This window comes from Alligator mississippiensis, chromosome 2, assembly GCF_030867095.1.
Source record: "Alligator mississippiensis isolate rAllMis1 chromosome 2, rAllMis1, whole genome shotgun sequence".
Lineage (NCBI taxonomy): Eukaryota > Metazoa > Chordata > Crocodylia > Alligatoridae > Alligator > Alligator mississippiensis.
In genome coordinates, this window is record NC_081825.1 from 96,269,357 (window position 1) to 96,286,831 (window position 17,475).

At 44.5% G+C, this 17,475-nt stretch overlaps 1 protein-coding gene across 2 annotated transcripts in view; it reads left to right on the forward strand.

Annotated features, from left to right (window-relative positions):
* FBXW7 (F-box and WD repeat domain containing 7) overlaps nt 1-17,475 on the forward strand; it is a 279,170-nt gene that overhangs the window by 39,614 nt on the left and 222,081 nt on the right. For both annotated transcript variants that reach the window (XM_059721977.1, XM_019481498.2), the window contains exon 2: nt 14,218-14,267. The gene's annotated coding sequence lies outside the window, so the exon portion shown is untranslated. The remainder of the gene's footprint in view (nt 1-14,217; nt 14,268-17,475) is intronic.

Here is a 17,475-nt window from a genome sequence, read left to right on the forward strand (position 1 = left end):
ATATTTAGTCTTTAGCTGCTGCTTATACTTAGTATTATATTCTTCATATTATGCCATAAGTGATTGACTTGCTTGTAGTCAGCTAGTGGGTTTTCTAAAGACAGAAAAGGACACTATTGAAGCTCAACATACTATTGAACTCAACATATGTAAAGGTTATTAAAGTATGTAATGCAAATATATGAAGCGGCAGCAGCTGGAAAAAACATCAACTGCAAGTGTTCTTAACCTAGAGATAATTGATGTACAATATTATGTTTTTGCACAGCTTCCAAAGTTTTTTACTAAGTAGCCTATAGACTGTACAAGTATCAACCATGTACTGCAGTATGCAGCTACCTCTGGCTTGGAAGATGGAAAGCATTAGGATGTGTAGCAAGATTAGAAGCCATCTCAATGGGGAGAAACTTTGATCTGTTGTAATTGCCATTTGTATTTTTGCCAGGAAACAACTACTTAAAACAATTTAAAAAAATCTTTCCACTGACTTAGTTATCTATAACCAATTTAAGTATAGTTAAATTGGCTATAAGTTTTCATGTTCTGCGTGTAAGCTATTTATACCTCTTCTCAGGTATGTAGCTATTTGGTCCCCTTCCGATTCTGCTTTGTATGTGGAACCCCATATCTCATGAGATATCTCTTCCCTCAAGTGCTTCGTAAGAAAGTCTGCTAAGACCACAATTGGTTACAATCACGAAACAAAACCTGAAGGTATGCACACGCATACTTTGTAGCTGCTTTAAAAGGGGTGGGAGAGCTGCTGCTTGGGAACATGCATCAAATGTTACAGTCTAACTGCTGCATCTGTATGAGGCTGAAGTGATACAAGATAGCTAAATTTTCCAAGGCCTTGACTCTGAATTAAATGAGGTTAAAGCTTTAGTGGGCTTTTCTACGCTTGCATCACTACAGGGTCATGCAGTGATGTATCCTAACAATTTTTATTGGTATTATTTTATACTAATACAATTGCAACTAAGGCTAAAGGCAGGTGTAACTATATAGTAAAAAACCAAACCAAGCAACCACTCTTCCTGCATTTTCCCCAAAATAGTATTGTATTAAACTTGCTTAATTACGCAGTTGAGTTAGTTACAGTCCACCCTCTTGCCTTAATTTATGATGACAATTTTGAAGAAATTCTTCAAATAAAGACCAGTTCCTTATGTTTATCTTAATTCTTTTTATACAGCTTATAATAAAAGTGTGTTGAATTTATTAAAATAGGTCCTTTCAGCTCATGTTTGCAGTTGCATGCTTAACTACTGTAGCTTTGACCATTGAGCCTATGAATCCAGTTAAGCTCCAGCAAGTCGATGAGAGAGCAAATTCCATACTTAGGGTTCTCTCTGTGATGGTTCCATACCTCATGACTAAACTAGGTGGCTGTTATATCCTAAATTAGGGGTTTTCAACCTTTTTTGAGCAGTGTACTCCCAGTGGATACACTGGGGGGGTAGCGGCAGCTGGTTGCAGGCAGGGTGGGGGTGCGCTGGCAGTAGGGCGTGGTGGTGGGGAGGGCGGGGGGCACACGGAGCGGCAGTGCAAGTTGGTGGATGGCAGTGGCAGCTACTGCGTGCAAGCTTCTTCCCCCATGTCTGGCCGGCCGGGTGGTGCGTGTTTGGCCCGCAGAGGGGCGCTGCTGCCTTCGCCCCGCCCCAGCTTTACCCACCTGTGCATACCCCCTGGGACCTTTCAGAGTACCCCTGGGGGTAATGTACACTGCTTCCCTACCTGCTGCAGCCACCCCCATGGGAACCTGTTTGGCTTCTCAGGCATCCAGCTTGCTCCAGGCAGCAGGTAGGGAAGCGGTGGGGTGGAAATGCAGCTGGGTGGGAACACAGAGAGCATCGCAGAGCCCGCACCCAGGGGGCATTGGGAATGTGAAGCTTAGCTGTGCAGGGTGTGGGTATGAGGGAGGTTGCAATATGGTGGCCAGGGGGTGAGGCAACAGCTCACCAGATCTCATTAAGTGGCCCTCCAGCTGAAATAATTGCCTGCCCCGATCTAGAATCTTGGGTTTTATCTATTTAAAAAAAACTTTTTAACCACTTATAATTTGGGGAGATAATATTCAGTATCAACTGATAAAACATTGTTTTCCTTAGTATACTAATGGCTTAGAAACCATGTGCCAAACAAGAATAAAGTCATCCATGTGGGTTGTTGATACCAAAACCAATGTACTCAAAATCTGTTAAAAGAAAATTAATCTGTTAAAAATTGTTAAATTGAATACTTAGAGGTAAGCAGCGTAAGAATTAAAGCTGCTTGTCACAGCAATTTTGCCCCCCTTATGATGCAGCCTAATTACTTTATCACAAACAATTCCCTCTCTTCCCTCCCCTCATCTAGGTCTGTTCAGTGTCTTTGTCCCAACTGGCCTCTGGTTGCTTCCCTCCCCCCAACCCCCCCCCTTTGCTTTTTGTCCCATTTTCCTTGACCCAGCTGCTGGAAAAAAGTTTTCCCTTGCTTTGGTTGATGGGTTTTTTTGTTTTTTGTTTTTTCTAATTTTCATGGTTTGTTTTGAATGAAATTTCTTGCCGAGTCATCTGACATTTAAATTTAAAACCATTTTGGAATGGGATTATAGCAAAGTTTTGAAACAGCTAAAACCAGGGTCTTATAATGAGGACTGTGTTGGGCAACCTTCACAGTAGACAGACCTACTTGTAATACTGTTAAATATATCGTGGCTTTTCGTACTTGTTTATGGGAAGGCTTGTTAATATTAAAAAAAGAGGGCTGTAGTGTTGATCTATTATGACTTCATTATTCATTTTAACCTTTAATTACATCTTAATATTAATGTAAGTGATTCCTTAGACTTTTGAAGTTGAGGGGATGTTGCAGTGGAATTTGCCTGTGAATTAAAAAATGTTTGCTTTAGAGTCTTAGATTAGAATTGTAATCCGAATGCTTTTTGCTGATCTTTGATTATTGTGGTGTCATTCAACAAAACATTTTAGTTAATTTGATAACAAGTAATTAATTGGCATTCAGTATTAAGTGGGTGTGTATCTTGTGCCTTCCCCCTTGCTTTTCATATAAGGTAACTGTATATACATATTCTGGTGAAGGATTGTAAACCACATTTTAATTTTTAAGTATTTAAATTTTAAGTGTTACTCCGGACTCATTAATTATATACCATTCATTAGTGAGGCTAGCAGGTAGGGAGCAATCCAGGGACAACAAAGAAGATGGAACAGGGACCTTTATCTGTCTTAAGCAGGGGCAGGCAATTATTTTGACTAGAGGGCCGCTTAACGAGTTTTGGTGAGCTGTTGAGGGCTGCAAGGGTAGCCCCATCACTTGACAGGTGCCCCATTCCCTGGTCACCATCTTGGGACTGAAAATCCCGCCCCCTAACCCCTGACCTTTGCCACTGGAAGTCCCTTCCCTTGCCCCCGAAAGTACTCCTTTTGGAAAGGGGGTTTGCCATCTTGGAACCAGAAAAAAGGCAAATTATGTACTAAAAATCAAACTGACAATAACATATTTTAATTTTATTGTGTTTGTGTTGTGTGTATATAGAGGTGATTGCATAATAGCTCAAAATGAAGTCTTACTCTTGTAGGTAGTGGGGTGCTGTGGCGGGGGTATGGCATTTGTGAGGGCCTGTGTATGTGGGATGTGGGAGGAGGGTGTGGGGGTATGTGCGGGTGGGTGGGTTTGGATGACTGGGGGGGGTGTTTGTGGGGTGTGTGGAGGAGGAGGACGGCTGGGGATGAGAGTGGGGTGTGCATGGGGTGGTGCGAGTGCATGCATGTGGTGAAGTGTGTGCGCGTAGCAGTGAGTGGGGCTCCTCCTAAAGGTGCGTGGGTGTGTATGTTGTGGGGGGTACATGTGGGGAGGGTGTGGGTGGGTACAGTGTTGGTGAGGGAGGGTGTGATTGTGGGGTTTGTGGGGGCGGCATGGTGTGCATGGGAGCCCCCCGCATTCACCCCTTTAAGCCGGTCAGCATCTGCCCCTGCCCTGCAACATCCACAGTCTGGGCACCCTGCGGTGCCTTCCTGCCACCACAAGCAGCGCACAGCCTCAGATCACCCCCCACCCTATGGCTGCTCTGGACTCATCCCCATGGGTGCAGATCAGCCAGAATCCACATGTACAGCCCCAACCCCAGCCTGCCCTGCACTGCCTGCCCGTGGTGCACCCTGCTGCCCCCTGGGCATGTAGCAGGGCTGGGGTGGCTCTGCAGCTGGACTGCTTTTCTAGGCAGCTCAGGCAGCAGTGGCTCCTTACAGCTGTTACCACTGCTGGCCCCAGCCACATGATACCAGCGGGGGCGCAGCCCCGACCTGGCCCTCCTGTGCCTGCTCTGGACTCGCCTGTGCTGAGCAGTGGTGGCAGTCAAGCAGAAGCTGTTGGTCAGTGCTGGGGAAAAGGGGCCCCTCCTCCTTGTCGTTGCCAGGCCCTTCCTTGTGTAGCCGCCTGGAATCCATGCCGGGCTGCTCGCAACAGCTTCACAGTCTCTGCTGCTGTCCCTGCTGCCTCCGAGCTGCCCAGCAGGGTAGTGATGGCAGTGCAGGGTGGCCCAGTGTGGGCTCTGGGTGGTGGCAGCAGTGAGGGGCAAGGGCTGCTTCTCACCTACACTGAGCAACAGTTTCTGCCTGGCCACCGCCACTGCTGACACTGCTGAGTCTGGGCAGGTGAGTCAGGAGTAGGTGCAGGGTGGGCTGAGTGGGTCTATGTGCAGGTCCGGACCAGTACCACGGGGCGGCAGCTGGAAGGAGCCGCCACCACCTGGGCTGCCTAGAAAGGCGGTCCAGCCGCAGAGCGTCCCAAACCCTGCTGTGGGCCCAGGGGGCAGCAGGATTCACCACAGGCAGGTGGTGCCCTGGCCAGGCGGGACTGAGGATCCTGCCACAGGCCAGACAAAGACCCTCTGCGAGCTGTATTTTGCCCACCCCCCAGTCTCAAGTGTCCACACACCCATAAGTTGCCACGGTGCTCTGCTCCCTCTTCGCTTTTTAAATCTAAATGGCAGTATTCAAGTGTAAGCTTAAATAATGTCAAACTTCTGTCACATTTTAGATGGAACAAAATGGATTTACTTCCCTTTCTCAGGAGATATCCTTACATGTTGAGAGTTGAAAACATCTCTCCTTCCCTGCTCCCTTTTTTCTTGTCTGATATCCTGTTCTTGATCACTACTGTCTGCAGTACTGTTTCCTGCTTATTTTCTAAAAGGTGATTGAGATATCACATCTGCCCTCTGGAAATTTTCTCTTTATACCAAAGTTCTTGTATCTTATTACTGTATATAATGTTTTCTGGATAAAACATGCAGGAAAACTGTGAACATGCCAGTAAGCGACTTAACATGTTCCAGAAAGGAATACATTTTTGATAATATTTTGGTATGTGTAATACTTGTAAGTTTTTCAGTAGATGACTGGAGGCTTGCATGGAAGAAAACTGAGTTAAGATGACGGTATTTTACTGTCACTTTCAGATTTTAAGGTGAACCTTTGTGTAACAGAATTCACCCATCTCCCTTTTTTCTTGCATCTGTTGGCATAATGTATCTTCCTACAGAATCTATATTTCATAATATATTAAATTTGGTATTTGGGAATAATAGATACAACATAAGACTACAGAACATTTTTAATGACCTAAACTGATTCTCTGAAGCTTAGAAGCAATTAATTCTTCATGCTTACTTAGTCACTTTCCTGTGTTGAGGCAGACTGCTGGTGCCTAATTGAAACTGATGATTTTGAAATGAGGGCTAATTTCACAGGGGAAAGATAGAAGACCACAGAATTTATAAGAGTGGGCAGAATAAACTGGATTTAAAGAATATTTTCAGAAATAAATACAGTCAATGTTTTTGCTTTTAAAATCCTAAAGAAAAGTATTGATCCAAACATTGGGGCAGGGTTGGAGGAGTACTGAGAAAAGTATCAAATTATAAAATTAGATAAAAATAAACCCAAAACAGAAGGTAAAAGCACCATAGTTTTAATGACACTGGGGGGAGAAAAACAACTGTGCAATTGCTCAAACTATAGTCAGTGAGAAATGGTCTCAGTGCTCAGTTCACTGTTCTAGATAGTATGAAGTTAAAAATAAAACAAGTAGTGAGTCCAGCATTCATGTTTTGGAAATTTTATAATGTAAACCTGTCACTGTAATCAGAAAATCAAGATTTACAATCGGAACAATACATTGATTAAAAAAAAGTAAGAAACAAACTCGGAAAGAGAACAGTAGTTTATTAGAATTACATGGCATCTGCCCTTTTTAGTAAACTGCATGAAATTGTATAATTGATTTTCAGTGATTTGAGTCCAACAGCGTAGCATGTTAATATAATTTTGCCATAGGTCTGGAGAGAAGCCAACTGCTCTGTAATAGACCAAAGGGAAAAGGTTGACACTGCCAATATTTTCCACTAATTCATAAGTTAATGCTTAATGGTGGTGCTACCAGACTTATCCAAGGCAAGCCTATCCCCAGGGTTTCCGTTTCCCACAGGAAAACAGAAAAAAACGTGGATTTTCCCTTTTCCCTGAGAAAACCATGAATTTTTCATTTTAACAGAGAAACGTAGATTTTGCCCTGTTATAAACAGCTCTTTGCAGGCTGGCAGAGTTCCAGCCTGCATGGGGCTGTGGGGAGCGGGAGGAAGGCGGTCACACGGAGGCGCCATGTGCATGTACATGCACGTGGCTGCTAGGCAGCCTGGAGAGCAGCTGCTGTAGGCAAATCTGGTTGGGGGTGGGGAATTGAGGTCCCCGTAAGGAGGGAGGGAGAGAGTTGGGCAGGGCTGGGGCTGCTGCCCGCCAGGAGGTGTCTGGGGCCCGTGGCCAGAATGCTCAGCCGCAGGGTCCCAGTGGGAGCTCTGTGCTGCTGAGCGCGCTCCTGGGGGGACACTGGGGCACATGTCCCCAGATCTGTGTGTAGGGCAGGGGCGGGTGCAGGCTGCCTTCTGTGGGCTCAGGCTCCCTACCCTGCTGCCCTCCCCCTGGGGCCTCCGTGGCAGAGCGGGTGGGATCCAGCATGGCAGGGCAGAGTGTGCCCGGGTGGGAAGCTCCTTGCCACTGCAAGCCCCATGGTACCATGTCAATATGCCCCCTGCCCACCCAGCAACAGCGGGAGTGGTGGTGCTGGGTTGTGCACCTCACTGCTCCAGGCAGCACAGAGCTTGCAGTGTCAAGGAGCTTCCTCACCCGACCCTGCTCCGTCTTGCCGTGCTGGGTCCCACCGGACCGCAGAGGCCCCAGGAGGAGGGCAGCATGGCAGGGAGCCTGAGCCCACAGTGGGCAGTCTGCCCCTCCCTTGGGCTCCGCTCTGGCCGTGCTGCCTGTCAGGGAGCCAGGCTCTGCTCTCTGCTTGCTGCTCAGGCTGCAGCACCTGTTCCCTCCTGCAGGTGGCACGAGGGCTCAGCAGGTGGGGGCCCCCTTTAGCAGGGCTGGGAGGGGCAGGGGGCTGTGGGTGGGGAGTGAGGGGCACCAGTGGGGTTTGGGGGGCTGTGGGAAGGGGTGAGGGATACCAGCACAGCTGGGGGGCTCTGGCTTGGGAGTGAGGGGCCTGGACCTGAATCCTGGTGAGCAAAGGGGGCAGAGGAAACTGATTTTTTTTTTTTCCATGATAAAAATCCCAAAATCAAATACCAAAATGTGTAGGTATTTAGAATTTATTTTATTATAGTGATTGAGGCACTGGTAGGCTTCCAAACTGCTTTAAAATTGTAAATATATCAATAAAACATTGTGTTCAGTTGATACCTATATGTATAGTGGCGTTTCATTTTAATCGGATTTTATCAGAGAATTTGCATGATTTTTCTTTAATCAGAGAATTTGCAATTTTGTTATCAGAGAAAACCAGGATCCCTGCTTATCACCATGAGACTGGCACAGTGTGTGCAACAATGTTAGTCTTTAATGTTTCCCTTCTTTCATGTAGCAGATGTCTTAAGGCTGGAGCTCCCTCAAATGGTATATCCTTAGCTGTTCCTATTAGCCAGGAAGATAATGTCCAGATCTTTGTGCTGCTCTGACAGTTTCAAACAATTTCAGACAAAGGTCTGTATGTTGACTGATAGGTGGATCAGAAAACTCACCATGTGCTTACAGTGATCCACAGGGTGAGTGTCAGAATGTCACTGTGGCTGCTAATCTATATTTGACCTCAGGCAATGGCACATAACACTGTTTCTGTGTGGGTTTGAAAAATAGCACAGCTCAATAAACAAGCTGAATGTTGTCATGGAGGTACTAAGGCCCCATCAACTCTCTGTTAAGTTTGTGGCAATAAGAATGAAATAAACATAAAAAATCTTTCCTGGGTCTTTTGCTTTGCTCGCACGTTCCCTTTTGGGTGGGGTGGAAATTGGGAGGAGTTGTATGAAGATGGCACGCCTTTCCTGTCAAAACCTCCCTCTCCCTCCCCCTGTAATTTTGAAATAACATGAAAAACCTGGTTTTGCTTTCAGCTCCATATTTAGATTTATTTTACTTGTCCTGTGTGAAACGCACAAAGAACACTCTACTCATTTTTTTTAGAACTGGTTTCATAACATTGGGCATCGCTTAGAGCAGGGGTTTTCAACCTTTTTGGATCAGTGTACCCCTGGCGGACACATGCTGACGGGGGGAGGTGCACGGCTGGACACTGAGCGGGGGGCAGGGAAGGAAGGGTGGCACACAGCTGGATGCGGAACAGCGGCAGCTGCCGCATGTGAGCTTCCCCCGTGTCTGGCCGGGTGGGTGGCACCTACGTGGCAGCACAGGATGGTTTGTGGCGGCACTCCATCCCTGCCCGCCTGCATGTACACCCTTGGGCCTTCTTGGGTACCCCCAGTTGACAACCCCTAACTTGGAGAATAGATGGCTGGGTTGAAGGTTTGAAGTCTCTGGAGAGATTGCAAGGGAAGAAATTTGTACTAAATGGTAATGTACCTGAGAAATGGCCATAACTTTTAAAACTGTTTTCAAATGTCTTTGAAAATGAGCAGATGACCTCAAAATGGATTCCTGGATCATTTTTAGGAGCATAACAAAGGAGTGATGAGGGACACATCCCTCCCAGTTAAAGTAAGACGAGGAGGAGGAGATGGGAAGAACTGTAGCTCTGTTTATAATGGGTAAGGCACAGGTGGGATCCAGTGCTCTGTGGTGGTATTTAGCTGCCTTCTCCAAACTTTTTCATCTTATGTTCACAACACACTTTTCCAGATTTTGCAAAAAATGAGTTAGGGGTTGTACAGACAACAGCCTTTATTACACAACTCTACTTGCTTTAACAAGCTCTGTCTGTCCTGTCTGCAGACTGAATGAGATGGAATACTGCAGGAATGGAGCATGTAAACACTATTGGATTGTGTTGCAATTCATATATCTGGGGGAGGGCAGCTCTTAGCAACCTTTTAATCATGACACTTTAGAAGTTTTGAGGGCTCTTTTGCCCATCGGAGAACACAAGTGAACCGCGCTGACTCCTTACATGGGAGGAATCATCAGGCTGGAATGTTTAGATCTATAGATCAGGCTTTTATCGTCTGAACAGAAAGAATTACTTGTATCAATAAGAGTCTGTTATGTTCTATGTGACCAGTCACTAGAGAATGATGAGGTTCACTCTTTCACAGTTTACTTAATTCCTAGGAAGACAAATGCTGTGACCTTTGACTAGCTTTATAATAGTTAACGGAGCAGAACCGAGAAACTGTCAGTTGCTTACTTGTACTCCAGGGTTAGGTTCTCTTTTGGTTATCATCAGGTCTCTGACTGCCTCTCTTGAGTCCCATGCTCCTCTAATGGTTGTGTTGCTGTTTAAGGGGTCCCACACCTGTTCAAATTATTCCCATCTGGTCATCATCCATTTACAGACTGCATCTTGTATAACTATCCCTTTTCATAATTTGTATTATAGAACTTTTCTAATATTCTTCTGATGCATTTATCATGCATAATCACTAGGAACAACTTAGCTGATTCCTGAACTGGAAATGGTATATCTGTGTTCACTGTCTTTCAGCAGTGCTAATTAATCTGCCAACCATGTTATGCAAACACAGCGATGTTGGTTCTGGTTTAGGAAGTAATCTGCATGGAATAGTGCATCGTATCTGAGGGTGCCACTGCTTAGCATGGTAAGCTTGCATAATAAGGTAGATATGCTTTTTAATTCTGTCCTCCCTGCCCAAGCCTTCTGTAGCCCAAAAAAGGGAAGTAAACTGATGGTGGGGTGAGTAAGAGCATCTGTCAACTCTCTAATCTAAGATCTGATATTAGCTAATATTCATTCAGTGAATAACATGCGTGCAATTTTGTATGGAGAGCAACAACTGTACAGGTGACTTACTGGGCTTTCATTGGGGAGTTTGCTGGCATGCTGGTCTCTGCTTTTGGATTTTTCCAAAGACTTAAATCTAAACCTCCTCTATTGCATGGGTGTCAAAATTATCTGGCCCTGGGGGCTGAATGAATGATGCAGGGCTGGTCCACAGGCTGGATTAAACCCACAGACCAGCAGTGCATGCCAGATCCAGTGTGTGTCTTGGAGCAGGTGCTACGTACAATATGGTCCTGCTCCAACTTCTCTGGGGCTCTTCTGCACACAGCAGCCACTTTGTGGTTGTGGCTACCATGTGCTACTCTGGGACACATGATGGCATAGGTACTACATGCAGCACAGTCCAGAGTGGCTGGAGTTGATGCTGCACAGGGTGATCCAGCATGTCCTGCATGCTGCCAGTCGGTCACTTCTGAGACCCACAGGTAACACTGGGGGCTTGATGATAAGACTCTGTGGGCTGGATCTTTAACACCCTTGTTTTATTGCCAGATTGATTACATAACACATCTAATTAGATAAAGTAGATAGTAGGTTTTGCAAAGACAGTGTTTAAAGGATTGCTTCCACTGTTTTGATTCAACTGATTGAAACAGTAAAGGTAATTCTGAGAAAAGAGGGGTCCATTTAATTTAAAACACCTCTCCCTTAGTCATGCAAGAATGGCTAAGGCTGGGCCCATGGCTTAGATTTCATAGATGTTTAGGGTTGGAAGGGACCTCAGCAGATCATCGAGTCCGACCCCCTGCCCTGGGCAGTAAAGAGTGCTAGGGTTAGATGACCCCAGCCAAATGTTTGTCGAATCTCTTCTTAAAGACCTCCAGGGAGAGTACTACCTCCTTTGGAAGCCCATTCCAGACTCTGATAACCCTTACCGTAAAGAAGTTCTTCCTAATGTCTAGTCTAAATCTGCTCTCTGTCCGTTTGTGGCCACTCTGCCTGTTGTCCAAGCCCATTACTTGGACATTCTCTTCAGCTTGGATCTCTCTTGGCCCTTGCTTCTAGTCTGCATCTGTGTGTGTGGACAGATGAACAAATTATATCAGCCTAGAAGGGAAATAAAGAATACCATATTTTTTCATGTATAATATACACCTTTTTCCTAAAAATATGCTGGAAATTGGAACATGTATTATATGTGAGAAACATGGTAAGAGTAGATTCTGCTGCTTGCTTGGTGAAACCAAAAGTAGCAATCCACAGGGAGCAGTACAGTGAGCAGACCCGGCTTCCTAGCTACTGCTACTGAGTTCCTTACTACAAGAATGAAGAAAAAGCCTTTTTTCTTCATTCTGCCTTCATGCGCAAAAGGAATGTATTATTTTATAGGATGTGTTGTATGCAAGAATATATAGGATCCTATCAGTTGGTGCTGCCTTGTGTGTCCATTCCATTCTGTTGGTGTGAAAGCTAAGCCATGATAAATTAGTAGTTTTCATTCAGGGGTGAACTGATACCACTTCCACTTACTGCAGGATGGAGTGAGTTTGCTCATGACAGTTACTGTGGAGCAGCTGAAACGCAGTAAGAAACCTCTCATTTCATTCTATACAATGTGTTCATCTGTCTACACCAAGGGTGGGCAAAATATACAGCTTAGGAGCTGGAGCTGGTCCATCAGCTGATTGGATCCAGCCTGCAGGCAGGTGCTCACCAATTAATTGTATCTGGCCTGGTGGCAGCTTCCCCTGCTGTGCTTCACGTTGGGCCAAGCGCTGCCTGCTCCCATCCAGGGCAGCACACTATGTTCCCACCCTTGCCTGCTGGAGTCCCCCAAAGGACTTCTGGGCAGGGCTGCTGCTGCAGCCACACAGGGAACTGCTCGGGTCCCTGCTCTTCCTCTTGTCCCTGCTCCAGCACTGTGGGCAACAGGTGTGGGGGGGGAAGTGGTGGCCAGCTGGGGGAAAAGCAGCAGCTAGCAGGGGCAGGGAGGGAAGCAGGGGAAGCAATGGTGGCACCTTGGGGCACTCATGCTCCCTGCCACCACGTGCAACTCCCAGGACTTGGCCAGGAGCTGCATGCCATGGAACTGGTGTGGCCTCCCCTCACTCCCTGCTAGCACTTGTGGCTCCCAGGACTCATCTGGGAGCCATGCACCACTGGGGGGACTCCACTTGCCATGGGCCATAAGTGCTCCAAGGGGCCACTGTCTGCTGCTGACACCAGCAATGGCAGGGACTGTGCACCATGAGCTCTGTTGCATATGCCCCCTGCCCTTCCCTTCCACCCCCCCCACCACCTCTGGCCAGCTGTCTGGCTCCAGCACCCCCACTCCTCCCATCATACTCGCACACATCCCCCACATGCCTCTCCATACCCATACCCCACCATACCCATACACACCTAACATCCCTTGCACTGCACCACACATGCACCTACCCCCACATACACCCCCCACAGTCACACCCCTGTGGAGGGGCAATATATCCCAGTCAAGGGGTGGACCTTCTGATGGCAGGGGCTATGTGACAGGGGTATGGGATTCTGGGACCAACATGGCAGTGAGCAGGGCCAGGTCTGGTGTTGGGTGGGTGGGCCTTCTTATGTCATGGACCATGTGACAGGGCAGGACTTGTGGTTCCAAGGTGGCAAGCCCCCTTCTCAAAAGGAGTATTTCCTTGGCAAGGGGAAGGACTTCTGGTGGCAAAAGTCAGGGGTTTGGGTGTGGGACTTCTGGTCCTAAGATGGTGACCAGGGAGCAGGGCATGTATCAAAGGGCGGGACTTAGCAATTTGATGAGGGGTATACCCTCAGAGCCCTCAACAGGTCACCAATACTCGTTAGGCAGTTCTCCGGCTGAAATAATTGTACACCCTTGTTCTACACTTAAAAGCTTCTTGATTCTTGATTCTTTCTGTATTTCTGTAAGATAAATCTTTTCTGTTCAATCCACACAGCTAAAACTTTCACCTGGACTCTCACAGTTTTGCATCTCTGGTACTGCAACATCCTTTTTTTTAGCACTGACAAATGCAGTCTTGCTTTGATCATAGTCATTCAGAATGCTGTCACTGTGATCATTCTCCTAGCCTGTCAATTTGACCAGATCACTTGTCTCTTCATATTTCTCCGTTAAGATTCTTTCTTTTCTGTCTCCTCCAAACATAAACGTGTGTGTTCACTTTTAAGATCCTTCCTGGCTTTACATGATCGATTGTGTGTTACTTCGCTATTGAGATGTTGACTTAACCCTCCATTTGGCCCACACTACCAATCCATTGGCCACTTGATAAACTTTCAAGCAGGTTGTTCTGTGTTTTTTCCTCTCCTGTCTATTATACTTGGGTGAAACAGTCAGTAAACGTCTGCAAAACTCCTTTACCTTTGCTCTAAGATGTACAGAAAACTTGGCAACAGCTAAGCTGTTGATGTCCTGAGGCTGCCAACTACTATTTTTTTTCTTTCCTTGACTACTTGGTTTCCCTATTTTCTTGATTTTATGCTTAGATTTTAAACTCTTTGTTGGGAGCCATCTCTTTGCTCAGTATTTGTCTAGTATAAGGGGTCTGGGTTGATGAGTGGTTCTATAATAATTAATTACTTACGTAAGCATTTTTGATACATGAAAACTTTCTAAGTAGCTTGTTGCTGGTGGGGTCAATACTATCCTGCTCCACTTGTAGTTCTCACAGTTGGAGAGAGCTATATTTGCCCACACCCTTATGTTGTAAGTTATTCTTTTACCTCTGTAGTATGTTGTGTCAATTATTCATAAAATGGTAAAAGTATCCTAATGTATCATTTTACTAACTTCATTTTGAGCCTTGTGCTTTTAAGAACAAGGAAGAAAGAGGGGTTTTTCAGATTAAATGTAAATGAATTTAGGAACTTTAGCCAAAATAAGTTATTTTTTTGTTTACATGCTTTTAAATATTTCTCTTGATTTTTTTTATTATACAGGCACAATATAGCAACAGAGATACTCTGAGAAGGTTATCTAAAACAATTTGGTGAGTAGTTGTAAATTTCCTTTGCCTTTTCCTTGGTTTTATAACAACAGCCTGGTTGCAAGTATTCCAAATTTTTGTTAAATACCATAGGCATTAACAATGTTGCTTGCTTGGAAATGTTGCCATATCACTGCACATGTTGTCTTAGTAATAGTCACTCTGTCACAGGATGAGCTCTTTACATAAAACTTACATACTTCAATGCAATTTTGTTGCAAACTTCTAGCTTCTGCTTCTGATTTTTTATCCAAGTAAAAATTAATGTGCTTGGACTGTGTACAGCAAACAGGTGAACAGCTTGTTCTTTATTTGGGAAACTGCTATGAATTAAGCAAGTTGCAAATACTGAGAGGAAAATGATCTGTGTTCTGTTGTAGTTATAAATGATAAAATGCTTTAGCTAGAAAGCTTGTCTAACACTTCTCCCAATTATACATTTGGTCCATTAAAAGATAACAGCAAAAATTCTTGGTTCTCTCGTATTTCCTGGACCATCACAGCTACAGTAGCACTCCATCCCTACTACTAGCTGAGTCTAGTTATAATGTAATCTGAACTGCTGAAAGACACCATTCAAGCAGCATTTTTATTCCAGTGTTCTCTAACAACAATATTAGTTTCCAGTTTAAACTTATCAGTGTGTACATATGGAGATATGTTTTATAGTGGCTCACAGTTCAGTTCAGATTCTGTATTTAATATTAAAGCGGATGATGAGGTTGTTCTTAGATATGTTCTCCTGCCTTTAATCTAATTATTCCATATACTTAAGTGTATCTCTTTTCTGATTTTGAGTGAGTAAATATGAAGTACAGAAGTTATGAAATATTATTCATCATAATATTGTCCATGCATGTCATTTCCTTTTTTCCTGTCAGTTGTGAAAGTTTTTATTTCAATATGAGGAGTAATATGGTGATCCTTCTGACCAATATTTGATATTTCATGTGCTGTGATGTGGGGCTTGACTCCCATACAGTCTTAAGGCAAAAGGAGTCCCTGAGTTCCTTGTATTTGAAACATCTCTTGTAAACTGGAGAGCAAAAGAAGCAAATGTTGTAGGCAGAAACCCAAGGCACAGGGGAAGAGTGAGGAACCACTTGTATTTTCTGTTAAAATTGACATATCTCAGAGTTATGCTGTAGTGCTGTCACAGAGTCTTTTGCTAACTAACCTACAAGGTGGATGGAATTTCAAAAATTTTTCGATTTGTGCAAGATTTAAGGTCATCAGAGGGCCCTAAGCTATAGGCAATGTAAGTACCTCTGTGATCATTTGACATCCGGAACTTTAGCTATCCTCCTTTAGAATCCTTTATGATTCGTTAATTCCTCATGGTTTGTGAATGATCTTCAGGATCTGGATCTCCAACAGCTGCTCTTGCTCTTTGTTTTGCTCCATGTCTGGCCTGCTTCAGGTACACCCTTTTCCTTATGCATCAGTTCTGACCCTTCAGTCAGGTCTAGTTCTTATTTAATTCAATTTCACTTCTGACCCTGCAGCTATTGGGTATTTGAATTGTTAAGCACCATATCAGCAGTAATATTTTTCAGGACAACGAAGAGAATACTGAATGGGGAATTATTCCAGAAGGGTTTGCTTCATGTAACAAACTTCTATATTTGCCTTGGAAGAGGCTTAAATGTGAAGTTCCTCAACAGAAACTTTTCAATTGGAATAATTCCTTACTTGTTGCCTCTTCTCAAATTTAACCTGTAAAATATAGATATCTCTTTGAATTCAGAGCCTATAAAATTATCAGTATTCATGGTGAAGCAAAAGCTGTAGTTTTGGAGTTGGATATTTTGGATTCTGGCACATATTCACTTAATGGTGCAATGGGATCTGTTCACTGGTTCCCAGTCATCACACCTACTGCTATGCCACATGTATAAGGCAGGACACAGAGTTTTGCAATTGGGGATGAGATCCCCTTGGGCCATTACTGCTCCCCAGTGCAGGGTGAACCTGACATTATGTAGAAAGCCAGGTGCCTAGTAAACTACTGTGGTCCTGGGGCTGAGACTGATAACCAGCTGATAGTCGGTCTCAGCCCCAGAACCACACCAGAGTGAGTTCAACACACCACTGTGGTTCTGGGATTGTGACCTGATAATCAGCTGATTGTGGGTCTCTGCCTCAGGACCACACTGGAGCCAGTCCTAGAACCCTGCCATGTAGCCAGCATCAGACTACGTGGCGGGGACCCTGCCTTACATTCAATTTAATGCACAATGGAGATCAGTCACAAGATTATTATGTATGTCTTGTGGAATAATTCTGTGGCTTATTTCCCATTTTACTGCACCATTACTTGTCTGAAGTGTGGCCAGGTAACAATTTGCGATTTGATTAGTTAGTTAATTGTGTCTTACGTATAATGTGCACCAAGGAGCCTTAGAGTGGTTCTAAAAGCCTTAGAGTGATTTTTAAAATAGCCTGAAGAGTTTCATGAACTTTTTTCTTCTTGTAATTATAAATTGAAAAGGTTTTTCTACATTTTTACCATGACTCCTCCCCCATATAATTAGAACAAATCTCAAGAGAAATTCTTTTGAGGGGAATAAATGAGTTGTGTGCTTTCTCAAGGTCGTAATCCCTGGAATGATCCTGTCAGTGTTCAAACACTTCCTGTAACACTGTTAATGTATGACTCTTCAACTTGGAAAATTTCAGGAAACACATATTAATAAACCTAGTAATTTATTCTGCCATTGCAGAAAGTGACTTCCTACATTGCAGCTTTCTTTCACATATCACTTTATTTTCAGAAGACCTTGAACACGATTCTCAGAGTTGCAAAGAGAATTTTATTGCAACTAGCAAGGGGTCCAACGCAATCACAGAGATAACCAACCCTCTGTTCCCCCTTTTCCTTGCCTTCTCCCAGTGTCATTGAGAAGATGGTTAAAACAGTATGGAGGCTGTCTTGATCATAATAGAGATTGCCAAAAGATAGCAATCCAGTTATCGTGACAGTGGTCACTGCCATAAGCATCACAGAATGGTGCAGGAAATTCTGTGCAGGGTAATTATGGAATCATCTTCTCCTAGACTATGGATAGAGATAACTTATAACCACTGTAAAAGGAAAGGGGATTGGGGTGTTCATCAGTTGTAACAGCTTACATCTGTGTGGTCCCATAACGATACAAGTGAGTTAAAATGCTGTCAAATTTGACCTGAAAATGTCATGTTTAACAGAAAA